At 36.3% G+C, this 12,921-nt stretch overlaps 1 protein-coding gene across 3 annotated transcripts in view; it reads left to right on the top strand.

Annotated features, from left to right (window-relative positions):
- The first annotated feature begins 766 nt into the window (after positions 1-766).
- The window catches only part of LOC149804470 (E3 ubiquitin-protein ligase FANCL-like), a 100,005-nt gene continuing 87,850 nt past the window's right edge, over positions 767-12,921 (top strand). For 2 of the 3 annotated variants that reach the window (XM_089940683.1, XM_089940685.1), the window contains exon 1: positions 787-876. The gene's annotated coding sequence lies outside the window, so the exon portion shown is untranslated. Of the gene's footprint in view, positions 877-12,921 lie in introns of all 3 variants that reach the window. The other variant, XM_089940684.1, reaches the window with a different exon arrangement.

A 12,921-nucleotide genomic window follows, 5' to 3' on the forward strand; every position in this document is an offset into this window, starting at 1 on the left:
CCTCACCCATGTGTACATACCAGCAATATACTTACGCTCTTCTTCTGACAATCGTATACTCATTATTCCCACTATGAAAACAAAGTCATATGGACAGCGTTCTTTTGCATACCAGGGCCCAGCAACGTGGAATGAATTGCCCACTGAACTTAGGCACAAAGACACAGTGATCACATTCAAGAGGGCTCTCAAAACTCACTTATTTCGACTGTAAGAACAAATTTAAAGACCTAATAATGATTCCTACCTTAAATATTCTCAGCATGTTTTTTTTTTTTTAATGTTTTCTAATTTCATGGTGTTTGTTTTTGTAATCATGTCATTATATGTTGTTTTTTTTATATCTTATATGTGTTGTCTAATGTTGTAAAGCGCTTAGAGCTTCTAAATATTAGGCGCTATACAAAGTCTTCATTATTGTTATTATTACTTCATCAAAACTGAATACATTATAATTTACAAACATGTTGGAGGCACTCTTCCACCTAGGAAGACCTAATAGAAGACGAAGACTATTAGTATAACCAACAACTAGTTTTCTTTTCACACACTCACTAAAGTTTGTCAGAGGAGCACAATACATAGTGCAGCAATACTATTTGAATAATCTAATTTTGATATTCAATTAACAATTCTTAAATTTACGTAGAAGCATGTTTGTTCGAGTACACAAAAACCCGTTACCACCCACAGAGGCTCGTATAGTTGATTACAACGGACATGTGCATGTACCCAGTTAACTGTGGTGCTCTGAAGTAAAAACGGAGGGTTTTATCTACAACAACATTGATGGCGGTATGTTTAATGCACTCACACTTGGTTCTATCAGTAAATACAGAACAGCACTCACCCACTCCCTTTTTCAGTTAAAGTTTAGTACGTAGAAGGGAGTGCATGTTGTCGATAATTTTCGTTTTTACTGACAGATACGATTGCCCGTAGTTTAATGTAGATATAGTCGTATGTCCCTCTTGTGGGTCACTATGGCCGATTCAGCCAAAATTAGATACTGATTAGACTCAAATGCCAGGTTGATTCGGAACATGTGAAATATTATAAGAAAAGTAATGGAACACATATACCTGTTTTATTTGAGTAGTAATTATCATTTTCGCAAGCATAGTAACTGAGTAAGAGAATGTTAAAGGCTAATTTTCAGCTCTAACCAGTACATAAGTTAGCTAGATAATTAGCAAACTTCTAGCCGAAATCGGATCAAAGTAGATATGAGCAATAGCTTTTAGGTTTGAATTAAAAAACGAAATACCTTTTTAAGTATTTACAATAAAGAAAATATAAGTATTATTTGAATTAATATATCTGTAAAAACTTTTAGAAACTTTTCATAAATCCGGCCAGTATGGGCAACTTTCAACACTACACAAGTGTAGTGCTTATAAATGTACCATGTTTTTTTGTTGTTTTTTTGTGTGTGATGGATTTCAGTTGCAAATCGTGCTGCACGATGTATTTACCCATCCAAAATTTTGTAAAGAGTTGTTGAGGAGTAATTCAATATTATTATATACTTTACAGTTATCATTGAATTGGTACCATTTGAGTTGTTTGTGGAAATTCAAGGCCCTGTCCCAGGATATATAACTGGTTAGAGCTTTAAGGATGCCCCATCATTTATCAAAAAATAATGGGTGGGTGTATTATTATCCCCCTCGACCCTTTTTCTGGCATTTATGTATTTTCCCTTTCATTTTCTAAGTTTCTAATGATGACATCTGCCCAGAATGTCATTTGATTATGATTTTGTTTGTTCTTTTTGTCCCTTTTAAAATATGCATAAGTTACAATTGTTGTTTTGGGATATAAAACCCTTTTTTGTGTTTTGGGATGGGCCTGCCCTGGATCAGATATGTGAGATTCTTTCTCTGTTTCATTGAGAGAAAAACATTTTGTATTGTATTATTAGTGCATGTTGTTTTTTTTTTATATATATTTATTTCTCCTTAATTTCATTCTCTGTGGTTCTAGTTAAATTTCAGACCACTAAGCCACATCTTGTTTTCATTGTAATCTTTAAACATTTTAAAATATTTAAAGCACATGTTAAATCTGTTAAATATAGATTTCTGAATAGATATTTTATTGTATTAACACATTTATAATATAATAACACATTTATGATATACATGTAATAACCCTTCCATGTAACCAAAGGTTACAAAAGTTATTTCAAGTCTGCATTTTATTTTGTGTTCTAGAATGGAATTAAATTCTGTAATTTGGTAAATGACATAAAAAGTGCTTTAATTATAGTAGCATTGATCAGACAGGTGTTGCCAATTCATGGTCAGATATTGCCATTATAAGTACATGTATTTGCAGTTGAATTAAGGATGGATTTATCAAACAAAATATTAAACCAAATTAGGGACACACTGATCAAACAAAGTATTAAACAAATGATGATAATACAATGTTTAATTATATGGCTTTTTTTGAATGAGCTGCTTTGAAAATCTTTCACTATTAAATTTGAATTGTAGATATAGAGTCTTACATGTATATAACAATGGTATTATCTCGTAATATTGGGTTTTGTTTCCTTAAATTCAGATTTGAACTGTCCATCATAGCTGGGAAATAATGATCAATATAATAGTTTAAGTTCATAATCTTGGCTGAATCATTAGCAGAATCAGCCTGTTACCCCTTCATGCATCATATTCCAACACATCCACAATAATTTAGCAGTATTCATAAGGGATAGTAAATCCACTTTGATGTTTTTTTGTGACTAAAGAATGCAAATGTTGGTATTTTATGATCTTAAGAAAGTTAATACAGACGGGATCTTTTTTATTTTGTGATCTTAAGAAAAGGTAATACAGAGGGTGTCTGTATAATTTTTCCAAAGGTGGCTAATACAAGACAGTAAGGGTAGTGTTAAAATGAAAGACATAAAATTGATTGGCAACACCCCTACTGTCTTTATGCTAACCAGTAGCACCCTTTTAATATGCAAATTTGGGTGCGACATTGTGGGTGTCAATATTAGGGGTTGTTTACAGTTGCACAGTGGCTAACAAGTTTCAGACACATAAACTACTGGTAACTGTATATGTTAGTAAACTAGTGATGACACCTTAGATCATCTTCATTAAGAGTGATAATTTTGACATTAACGAGTTTTATAAGTCACCAGTTTATTCTTACATTTCATCAGTAATGTAAAGTCAGATTTTTGAGGGTATATTTATGGCACTGCATTAGATATTTCATTACCCTTGAATGATGTGACATGATAAAGAAAAACACCAGCATTGTATCAGCAAGTCATCCACCACCAGACCAATAACTTTTACCCCAGGATGTGCCAAGCAGGCAATACCCATTTTTCACACCTCAGCTTACATTGATAGATACAAGTCAAACATTGCCTAAATTCCTTGACATCCATATAGCCAAGGCCAGGGAGAAGAATTAGATGTGGAGAACAATAAGCACAGTGAAGGAGATGAAACCCCTAGTTATCATTATAAAGAATTATATACTGATAAACATTCAGTGAGTGTTAATAACCCGAAGGCCCAATTAGAACTGAGGCACTTATTAAGGCCTATTCAGAAAAGAGGGTCACCTTAACCAGTGATAATGCTATACAAACAGAAAACTCAGAAATGGCAAGTTTATGTATACAGACCACTGCACTACTTGCCAAAACTAAGTTTTCAGTCAGCACGCATACCAGTACACGGGAAGATGATGTTGACAAAATGGTTCATGAAGCACAGAACTGTTTCATCATGCCTGTGCATCACCCATTCAAGAAGAATTTGTAAGACTCTTCACAGCGGAGAGAAAACTAAGACATGATAAAAACAATGGACATACACACACAGATGATGAAAGAACTTTAATTATTGGTTCCTCGATTGTTAAAGAATGAAGGAGCAGACAGAGACATGTAAAGGCACAAAGAGGGTAAAAATAATGATTGTAACAGAGTATTGAACATGGATCTCACACCTTACAAACCAATAGTAGATCAGATTGGTGGAAACGATGATTGTGATAGTTATAGCCTTGATGAAATCAAAGATGATAACAAAGGTCTTCTTTACACTGCATTATCAATGTACAAAGAACAATACAATCTGTGATACCTCCTTGTATTGATGCACAGGTGAGTCAAGTAAATGAAGTACTTACTGATCAATGTGAACTGTTTTATTTATATTATATAGACCAGTATCCTTCATTCTTTTTGGATATTGTGATTCTATAGTCTTAAAACAAATAATAGAAAACAGGGATGGTCCTGGCTTTCAAAAAGCTGTCGCCAAAATAATCGCCAACCTCAATATTTTGTCGCCAATTTTCAAAAAGTGTCGCCAAAAAAAGTAGTGTACATTTTTCCAAGTGTTAATTTAGTCTATTAATGTAACAGGCAATGAAAATTACAAAAGATGGATTAGTTAATACTTTAATTACAACAAGCATTAACAAAATGTTACAAAGTGTTACATGAAGATCCGTCGCGATTTTAGGGCTGCCCACTTGTTGAATGCAGTTTCAAAGTCTAATTTTTCACATCTGTACATGCTGATTCTCATTAAATTCTCGAGAGATGAGATGCAGAGCTTATTTCTGATGTCAGTTTTTATGAGGTTCATCTTACTGAATCCACGTTCACAGTCCTCAGTGCTGACAGGTGACACCAGTAGTCTCTCAGCAGCCCCCCCACCCCCTTATGGCTAGCTTCACAAAGCTTGTAGCGAATTGCTTCCTAAATCCCAAGAATGATCACTGAATGCTGTATAAATTTTCTCGACAAGAAAAATAGGATCTCCATTCCCACGAATGAAACTTACACGAGTCAACACCTGGCAATATTGGACCGTATATATAAGCATAAATTCACACCCAATTTAGGGATTCTTTCACTCCTGTATTTTGAGAAATAAATAATTATTATTAATTATGCAAAACTGGTTTGTTTTTTTTTTTTTTGCTATTTCTTGTTGCGGAGTTTAAGTCTCTGCAGCCGTAACACGGGACTGATGACAAAAGAAAAAGATCAATGAGTAAAATGCTGCACTGGCGACAGATGTAATTGTGATTGAGATTTTTTCCATTTGCTTTGTATTTATACACAGTAGTCGGTACTTCAAAGGTTATCAGTTTTCTATGAAGGTTCAGCAAAACTATTGTATTGGTATATGTATAAAAAAAAAACAGAATGATTAGCCATACAATTAATTATATCTGTTCTATTCGCGTCTTCAGAAGTCGGTCAGTTGTAGGTATAGTGCGGTAGCATGATTGACTGTATCGCAACATAAGTACTCAGCCCAGATGTCAGCATAGGCAGATTATGATGTAACAATGCACTGTAAAGATAGGGTTGTCAATAAGAACAAAGGATCGTTTGTGTAACAGATTGATTCCAATGCATTGCTTAGTCAAGTTTATGGCTTCCTTTCGTTCTGGCTTTAAATTTATTCAGTCCAAATCCATGATTGTATGTACACATTAAATAACCAAAAAGTATGTCGCCAAAAAAATCGCCAGATGGGATATTTTTGTCGCCAATAAGGAAAAAAAATCGCAATTTGCGACATTGGCGAAGCCCAGGACGATCCCTGGAAAAGATGTAGAAGCAACAACTTTGTAAAATTCAACAAATAATTTATTTCCCTTGAATGCAAAGTGAAAATATAAAAAAGGTAACTTAAGGTATTGTGAATTAAATCTCAAATAATGCTAGAATTACAGACACAAGTCCTAATGATTAAAGTTCTGAATAAACTTTAGTGGAAATCCAAATTAAGTCTAATATTGTACATGTTGATGTGCCTGTGGTGGCCCGTGTAGTGATGATGTGCCAAATCTTTTGTTGGATCACAATAATACAACTGAAGAATATATACTTATTTGAAACTTTACTATAAATTCTTGTCTTTATTTCAAAGAATGTTATTTTTGATGAGCACTTTGTATTTCCAGTGTTACAATTATTTGAATAAATAAAATTCCAGCCCAAATGTAACTACTGGTCGCAATAATAATACATTTGATTCTGCAGAGATATTAATGCATGAATAAATAATTCCTAGAAAAACAAGATTATATACCTTGCCTCACAATTTGCATTTTCTACCAAAAAAACAATACATAATACCAAAGGGAAAATAACCTTCTAGAAGGTTCCTAATGTTTACAAAATAAAATCTTAGTTATAATTTTTTTTAATCAGAATATGAACTGTGACTCAGGCTAAGGTAGTAATCCTAATAGTTAACACATGCTCATAGGAAACTATTTGCTATGTATTAGTTGTTTACAGAATTTAAAAAAATCAATGATTCAGGTGATGTCAAAAATGAGTTTGATTTTGAACAAGGTCATGTCCAACATATATTTTTCAATTGCATACAATGAAATAAAAAATTAAAAAGCTAACTAACAAACAATGTAAATAAATATACATAACATGGGAAACACAGGTATTAAAGTGAACCTAAAACTACTTTAAGTACAAAATTCTCTTGAATGCAAAATGAACTGTTTTATTAACAAGAAATCTGCACATTTTTTAGTTTTAATAGAGATGCATAGAGAGAGATTTCTCAGTTTGGGTTTTTTTACACTGATGTTGGGTTATTTTGTTGCAGCCAGATTTTGAGTTATAATTTTCTTCAGATCAGTTGGATTTCAAAAGGATTAATATTTTTCTGGAAATATTTTGAGGAGTGCTTACACAGAAATTTTGGAAAGACATTGCTTACAAATTTAATCTGAATTTCCAGCACCGGAGTGCCATTATTTGTATTTTTTTCAAGGAACTGTTGATAAGCACAGTAGTGACTACAGCATACGACATTGTCATCCATCTTGGATTTTCCATCAGGATTCGAACTTGAAATTATTAGAACATTTATTACTAGGACTTTTGCAATTTAATTCATGGATTATTTTTGGATTTGATTCTATAAAACTGTAAGTTCATATTATTTTTACTTTTACAGAATTTTTCCAGGGAAATAAATTATTTGTTAAATTTTAAAAAGCTTTTTGATTTTGCTTTTTTTGTGTTACTGTTTATTTGAGCCTAAACAGGTAACAACATGGTCGCAAGAAGAAAGCTGTTTAACAAATGATAACTTTAAGGTTATTGTGATGAAGAAAATGCCAGCAGTATGGCCTTCTACAAGCCCACTAACATGCCAGCAGTATGGCCTTCTACAAGCCCACTAACATGCCAGCAGTATGACCTTCTACAAGCCCACTAACATGCCAGCAGTATGACCTTCTACAAGCCCACTAACATGCCAGCAGCATGGCCTTCTACAAGCCCACTAACATGCCAGCAATATGGCCTTCTACAAGCCCACTAACATGCCAGCAGTATGGCCTTCTACAAGCCCACTAACATGCCAGCAGTATGACCTTCTACAAGCCCACTAACATGCCAGCAGCATGGCCTTCTACAAGCCCACTAACATGCCAGCAATATGGCCTTCTACAAGCCCACTAACATGCCAGCAGTATGGCCTTCTACAAGCCCACTAACATGCCATCAGTATGGCCTTCTACAAGCCCAGTAACATGCCAGCAATATGGCCTTCTACAAGCCCACTAACATGCCAGCAGTATGGTCTTCTACAAGCCCACTAACATGCCAGCAGTATGGTATTCTACAAGCCCACTAACATGCCAGCAGTATGGCCTTCTACAAGCCCACTAACATGCCAGCAGTATGACCTTCTACAAGCCCACTAACATGCCAGCAGTATGACCTTCTACAAGCCCACTAACATGCCAGCAGCATGGCCTTCTACAAGCCCACTAACATGCCAGCAGTATGGCCTTCTACAAGCCCACTAACATGCCAGCAGTATGGCCTTGTACAAGCCCACTAACATGCCAGCAGTATGACCTTCTACAAGCCCACTAACATGCCAGCAGCATGGCCTTCTACAAGCCCACTAACATGCCAGCAATATGGCCTTCTACAAGCCCACTAACATACCAGCAGTATGGCCTTCTACAAGCCCACTAACATGCCATCAGTATGGCCTTCTACAAGCCCACTAACATGCCAGCAGTATGGTCTTCTACAAGCCCACTAACATGCCAGCAGTATGACCTTCTACAAGCCCACTAACATGCCAGCAGCATGGCCTTCTACAAGCCCACTAACATGCCAGCAGCATGGCCTTCTACAAGCCCACTAACATGCCAACAGTATGGCATTCTACAAGCCCACTAACATGCCAGCAGTATGGCCTTCTACAAGCCCACTAACATGCCAGCAGTATGGCATTCTACAAGCCCACTAACATGCCAGCAGTATGGCCTTCTACAAGCCCACTAACATGCCAGCAGTATGGCCTTCTACAAGCCCACTAACATGCCAGCAGTTTGGCCTTCTACAAGCCCACTAAGAAGCCAACAGTATGGCATTCTACAAGCCCACTATCATGCCAGCAATATGGTCTTCTGCAAGCCCACTAACATGCCAGCAGTATGGCCTTCTACAAGCCCACTAACATGCCAACAGTATGGCCTTCTACAAGCCCACTAACATGCCAGCAGTATGGTCTTCTACAAGCCCACTAACATGCCAGCAGTATAGTATTCTACAAGCCCACTAACATGCCAGCAGCATGGTCTTCTACAAGCCCACTAACATGCCAGCAGTATGGCCTTCTACAAGCCCACTAACATGCCAGCAGTATGGCCTTCTACAAGCCCACTAACATGCCAACAGTATGGCCTTCTACAAGCCCACTAACATGCCAGCAGTATGGTCTTCTACAAGCCCACTAACATGCCAGCAGTATGGTATTCTACAAGCCCACTAACATGCCAGCAGCATGGCATTCTACAAGCCCACTAACATGCCAGCAGTATGGCCTTCTACAAGCCCACTAACATGCCAACAGTATGGCATTCTACAAGCCCACTAACATGCCAGCAGTATGGCCTTCTACAAGCCCACTAACATGCCAACAGTATGGCCTTCTACAAGCCCACTAACATGCCAGCAGTATGGTCTTCTACAAGCCCGCTAACATGCCAGCAGTATGGTATTCTACAAGCCCACTAACATGCCAGCATCATGGTCTTCTACAAGCCCACTAACATGCCAGCAGTATGGCATTCCACAAGCCCACTAACATGCCAGCAGTATGACCTTCTACAAGCCCACTAACATGCCAACAGTATGGCCTTCTACAAGCCCACTAACATGCCAGCAGTATGGTCTTCTACAAGCCCACTAACATGCCAGCAGTATGGTATTCTACAAGCCCACTAACATGCCAGCAGCATGGTCTTCTACAAGCCCACTAACATGCCAGCAGTATGGCCTTCTACAAGCCCACTAACATGCCAGCAATATGGTCTTCTACAAGCCCACTAACATACCAGCAGTATGGCCTTCTTCAAGCCCAGTAACATGCCAGCAGTATGGCCTTCTACAAGCCCACTAACATGCCAGCAGTATGGCCTTCTACAAGCCTAGTAACATGCCAGCAGTATGGCCTTCTACAGGCTCACTAACATGCCAGCAGTATGGCCTTCTACAAGCCCACTAACATGCCAGCAGTATGGTCTTCTACAAGCCCACTAACATGCCAGCAGTATGGCCTTCTACAAGCCCACAAACAAAATAATCAATAATAAGTTTCACGTGTTATCAGAAATATGCACACAATGCAATGAAAGTAAGTGTAACAGTATGGCATTCTACAAGCCCACTAACATGCCAGCAGTATGGTCTTCTGCAAGCCCACTAACATGCCAACATACTGTTCTACATTCTACAAGCCCACTAACATGCCAGCAATATGGTCTTCTACAAGCCCACTAACATGCCAACAGTATGGCCTTCTTAAAGCCCAGTAACATGCCAGCAGTATGGCCTTCTACAAGCCCACTAACATGCCAGCAGTATGGCCTTCCACAAGCCCACTAACATGCCAGCAGTATGGCCTTCTACAAGCCCACTAACATGCCATCAGTATGGCCTTCTAAAGCCCAGTAACATGCCAGCAGTATGGCTTTCTACAAGCCCAGTAACATGCCAGCAGTATGGCCTTCTACAAGCCCACTAACATGCCAGCAGTATGGCCTTCTACAAGCCCACAAACAAAATAATCATTAATAAGTTTCATGTGTTATCAGAAATATGCACACAGTGCAATGAAACTAAGTGTAAATGCACATCACCAGTTAACGTTTTAAGTGTCAAAAACAACACTATGATCCTGAAAGAAAAACAGAAAGCAACTATTCAAATATTAAGTTTGTTGCACAAATATCAAATTGTGCATATTCTGCTGAAACTTTTGACAAGTCACTGGTTCAGTGGAACCAGATTTCAAATGAAGATGTAGATAGAAGCTATTCCATTGAAACCTCCCATTAGGCCTTATAATTGCATAATTTAGTTGATAGACTTTGTGAATATATATATATATTGCCGTTAGTATTGATTTTTGTACTATCTTTGATTTCAAATCTAAGTACTACACTGAATGTTAAAAGTGAACTGTCAAAGTTTATATCCACAACTGCTTTAGTAAGTATGATAAAGAAAGGGCTTTACATAGTAAGATTCAGTATTAGACACATCTTGCCACAACCTGATACGGTAAAGCTGATACTAAATTAGAATAGAACATTTCATGTGTTAAACCTATGTGGAGCCTTCTTTGGTATAGATGTATAAAATAATGAGTGTAGTATAGACAGATATGAAATTGAAGAAAACATAGGAAATATTGATGAAAGAGGAAGGTTAATTGTGTGTGTATGTATGTATGTATATATATATATATATGAAAGTATGTTTTCCTATGAATGAAGAAAAGACCTTGCAGTCAGTCAGCTTGAGACAGCATAGACACAAATTAGTCTTGCTGCATCAAATGTAATATTATTATATTATGTCTACAGGTCACCTGATCCACCTGTCTCTTGGAATGAAAATTTTGAAACTTAACTAGGAGTAGCTCTGATCTACAAGTAATTGTGATGACATGGGATATTTAGGTTGTAAAAATGCAAGACGGCTAAGCATAATTGAATCTTTTGGGTTCTCTCAGTTTGATGCAAGATGGCTAAGCATAATTGAATCTTTTGGGTTCTCTCAGTTTGGTACCTCACATACAATAGTCACTGACACATCAAGTACACTTAATTGATCATGTTTTTGATAATAAATCAGAGAATATCATTGAAATACAGGTCCCTTGTTCATCAGTATTAAACCCAAAGTAAATAGTTGGGATGTATGTGATGCAGAGTATAACACAAAGTAAACAGTCTGTCTGGAACATTATTATGAACTCTGTTTTAAATCAACATAACTATTTAAAAACAACAAGAATGAAACACTCTTAGAAACCGGCATGGCGTGCAGCAGAAATAAATGATGACAGACAGAATGGACTATTTTCATAAAATCAAGAGTTGGCACAGCTAAAACTAACATGTACTTCCATGATTCAGTCTGCTAAAAAGAAATTTTTATAAAATATCTCTTGAAAATGCACAAAATCCAAATAAAATGTGGAAAATTCTGAATGATTTTACTCTATAGATGCAGTTTAGACCCCAGGTCAAATAATAATTGGTCTGCAGTAAAAGATGATATGCTTGATATTGTTAACAGATTTAATGAGCACTTCATTAACAAATGTGAATTCCAATATCTCAGATAATAATGCCATTTCCAATATCTCAGATAATAATGTCAGTTCCAATATCTCAGATAATAATGTCAGTTCCAATATCTCAGATAATAATGTGAAAAATAACAATTTACAAGATTTTAGTAAATGTCAGATTCCTGAAAATGCAATAATTCACTATTCTATTTGTTTCATGCTGATGTAGTAAGTGAACTGAAAAAGTTAATTTCTTAAAAAGTGACTGGTTTGAATGAAATTAGGTCCTTTCATCTTAAACAAATGTGCTCATTTTATTGCTCCATCTCTTCACTTCATAATTAATCAATCAAAGCATTACTAAGGGAATCTTCCCATCTCAACTGAAGGCAGACAAGGTTATGCCTGATTATGTTGATGTAATTGGTTCAGAATCAAATCAAGGTAATTATAGATCAGTCTGCAAACCATATCTAAACTCTTTGAAAGACATGTTTCCAAACATCTCTATGGTTACCTATTAAAGTACCATCCCAACCCAGATTTATATGAAACCACTCCTGTCTGTGCTTACAAAACTCATTGATGAATGGTTGCAATGGACAATGGAGAATTGGTTGGAAGTGTATACCTTGTAGGCGTTGGACTTAGTTGAATGGCAGTTTTCATTGTAAATATTGAAATACATGCACTCTAAATTCTGTTAATGCATTTCACTTTGTGCTTTTATACTTAGTGTTTTTAAGCATGCTTTACTATGTTTCATGTACAGTAGTTTCTACAGAGGGCTTTAGGGAGAATGGTGTATTGTAACCGGGTTACCCTTATAATAAAGTATTTATTATTATTATTATTAGAGAAGCAAATTTTTTGCCTGTGTTCTAAAATTACACTATGTATACACCACCAACAACGTTGTTTCCATTGCATTGTCTGTTGATTAATATCATTTTCCTGAAGTATTTGCCTTGTTCTTGATCAATGAATAGAAAGGATGCCATCATCTAAATAAATGACTTTGTCAAGTTTATTCCAATTATCCAATCCAATTGGAAATTGTTTTCTATTAAATTCATGTTTAACAAAAGTGACAAAGCAAAATATTCACTCAGATAGGATATCTGGTTGCAGAGAAATGGGTGTTTAAACTCCAGAAGAATAACCTCTACTGATGATTTTCCTCTTGTTACTCCGGTGTGTGAAAAGGGTCAAAATGGCAGAAACCGTGGCAATGATATCCAAGTATTGTTGAAACATTATCAAATTATTGTTGCAACAGCAAAAA

Source organism: Sinohyriopsis cumingii, chromosome 2, assembly GCF_028554795.1.
Source record: "Sinohyriopsis cumingii isolate HCF-2022 chromosome 2, ASM2855479v2, whole genome shotgun sequence".
In the NCBI taxonomy this organism is placed as follows: domain Eukaryota; kingdom Metazoa; phylum Mollusca; class Bivalvia; order Unionida; family Unionidae; genus Sinohyriopsis; species Sinohyriopsis cumingii.